This window comes from Branchiostoma floridae, unplaced genomic scaffold (assembly GCF_000003815.2).
Source record: "Branchiostoma floridae strain S238N-H82 unplaced genomic scaffold, Bfl_VNyyK Sc7u5tJ_1465, whole genome shotgun sequence".
Lineage (NCBI taxonomy): Eukaryota > Metazoa > Chordata > Leptocardii > Amphioxiformes > Branchiostomatidae > Branchiostoma > Branchiostoma floridae.
The window spans coordinates 223,976-226,764 of NW_023365724.1; the positions used below are offsets into that span (position 1 = coordinate 223,976).

General features: G+C 44.7%; 1 protein-coding gene and 1 long non-coding RNA gene across 15 annotated transcripts in view; one reads left to right on the top strand and one right to left on the bottom strand.

Annotated features, from left to right (window-relative positions):
* LOC118407785 overlaps window positions 1–2,755 on the bottom strand; it is a 38,084-nt gene extending 35,329 nt beyond the window's left edge. The window contains exon 1 of the long non-coding RNA XR_004830193.1: window positions 2,183–2,755. This is a non-coding gene — a long non-coding RNA (uncharacterized LOC118407785). The remainder of the gene's footprint in view (window positions 1–2,182) is intronic.
* The window catches only part of LOC118407778, a 134,223-nt gene that overhangs the window by 81,413 nt on the left and 50,021 nt on the right, over window positions 1–2,789 (top strand). The gene's annotated exons all lie outside the window — the stretch shown is intronic.

Below are 2,789 nucleotides of genomic sequence, written 5' to 3' on the forward strand. Positions count from 1 at the left end.
ATTGTTGCATGCGCAAATAGTTTAAAAACAGAGTTTTGAGAAGGCACAACCTTGCGTAGTGAGTCACATCCTGAATAACCTTAACTTACTTTCCCGGCATTAGAAAACCTTAGTCAACATTGAAAATCGCGAACCAGCCCCCATAAAATAAAATCCAACCCTCCTCGTAGCCTGCGACGGAGGCTATGAGACACGCGCGTCGGGATGCCATGCCGGGCAACAAAACCATGAAATGTGTATTGGGCCGTGGGGGAGGGGTGCTTGTGAAAGTCCAGTAATAACCTTCTTGCTTTTCACCTTGCTTGTCGGTATTACCCACTTGTAACAGACATTTAGACATTTGCTGAGTTCATTAGTATTCTGGCGGGTCAAACTTCCGCCCCTCAATATTCAACCAAAAACCAACTTGAAGCCAGGCAGACAATCTCCATAATACCGATATCAACCAAAAATTACACTGTGAAAGTGAACTATACAAATATTGAAGTTCTCCATAACCTAATTATCTTTGTAAGTGTTTGAATCGATTTTTTTCGACAAACAAGGACTCAGTACAATGGAAACTCAACACGGTGTCGGAATGCGGCGTTGATATACTGTATAAACAAAGCCGACCGACCAAAGAACAACACTTTCAATCTAATAGAATACATGCATTGATAGGCGCCGCACTCCAGGTTAAAGCCTAGATGACAATCAACTCATGTAATGTTGCATAGAAAACAATTCATATGATTAGTTACAGAAATCGGGCACACTCCGTTAAAATTGAATATGTTGCTTCAGCAGTGACTTTAATCTTACACGCTATCTGTACATAGAGGTAAAGTAGTTTGTTGAGTTTCGTGTATACGGCACGATTGTGTTGCATCTTATTTCGCGTCATTATTGACTTTCCCGCAAGTACATACCGAAATGTGGCAAGGGCTCTGGTTATTTTTACTTGACAATTCACATAACTGAATCATCAGACACTTCTCAGCCCTCCATTGTTAACGATAATTGTTCAACACGGGGAGTGTGCAACAGTGGGGCGCGTGGACTCTTCGCGTGCCCTATCGTGCGCACAGGTTTGCATTGTAGGGGCACGCGGGAACAGGCAGTCCGTGGAAACCCGTGCCCACGGTGAGAACACGCCAGGTTTCACCATCGTGCACAATTTTGGGAACTCGTGGAAATTTGCCTTTTCATGCAGTGTTGACCGCCTTATGTTCCGAAGGGAAGTCCCAGGAAACCCAATGTAAATGGTAATCTCCAAGCAGATCCTACGGTGCAAAACTGGCCAGGAAGTATAGCCGGCCAAAGGGTGTGCATTTGCCAACCATCGCTATACCTCCCCGCTGCCTTGTTGTGTTGGAACATGCATTTAATACAGGAACCATTCACATTGAGTTTCCTGGGGGTTTCGGAACATAGGGATTGAACCACTTCGCCAGGAAATAACTCAGTTCAAACCCTATTTCTGTCCCCCTTGGACATTCAATGATCGGGAATGACACTATTGTGTTCATTATACATGTATTTTCCCACTGAATTATTCATCTATCAACTCATAATTTCTTTCAGATGGATGCCAGACTGTTTTCAGGGCCTACACAGGCCTGCTTCTTGGCTCCAGGGCCAACATGCCCCATAAGAAAATCTTAACCCCCTGCGGTAACCCCCCGCCGGTCTGGTATCGCCCGTCCATTAGACGAGGGCTGAAAAGCTCAGCGCGCGGCTAGTGTGTCAACTCTCGGAGTGGGACAAACCATTTTCTCATTTGTTTCTCAAGAAACCATAGCCTGGCGTCCACCCTTATTATTGCGTATTAATTGCCCTCTTTGTGCTTAGATAAATACTGTTGGTGACAGGAGACAACTCGGGAGCTATATAACACGGCTAGCCAGGATACCAGGCCCCCACCCGATCTCAGTAATATCGTAATCTCCAAGCAGATCCTACGGTGGCATAATATAGTATCAAAACTGACCAGTGAGTTTAGCCTGCAAAAAGGGCGTGCATTTGCCACGCAGGTACACCCTTTGGCAGACTTAACACCTTGGCCAGTTTTGATGCTACCTTATGTCATCGTATATATATCGAAATATCACACATCCAAATTAGGGTTTTCTCACTCCATCTTCTCGAATTATATTTCATTCACATTACAACGAAAATTAACAGTAAACAGCAAACGCACCTTTTTTGCCGGCCGTGAATATTTTGAACGAAGTCTTCGGCATTCCTGTGACATCCGATATTTTTTTCATAAATTTTGTCGAGTCTAGTTCAGTAGCCTTGATTTGAATTTGAAACGCCCGTCTCCTGGTTGGAAGTACATCGATCATGTGCTTGAAGTTTTAGCATGGTGGCAAGGGGAACTTCAACTGGTAGAGTCAAGTAGAAAAGTATGACAGTACAACGGAAGATAAAACGCCAGGCAGACAGCAACAACTCCCAAAACATGTCCATTAGGTGAATGATGGTCCGTGTGAGGTAGTAAACAGTGTAGAATGCTACGACAATGCGCTTATCTCCGGCTCCGTACAAGAAAAGTCCACGGGGTAGTCCTGTGTTCGGATAATCCGGCGGGTCATGATGGCCTCCTGAAGTGAAGTGTAGAACGACGCAGACGGTGGTACTGGGAGGAAAGTTGTAACGTTCACCCCGTTTGCAGTGACGTGATTATGTTCTTTAACTTAGCTTGATAAGAGCACTAGCAAACACAAATAGGTAGAACGACAGAGAATACATCGCGCGTGAATCAATCTAATGAATCTCTGGCTGTCAAAATCAACTCGCCTGCG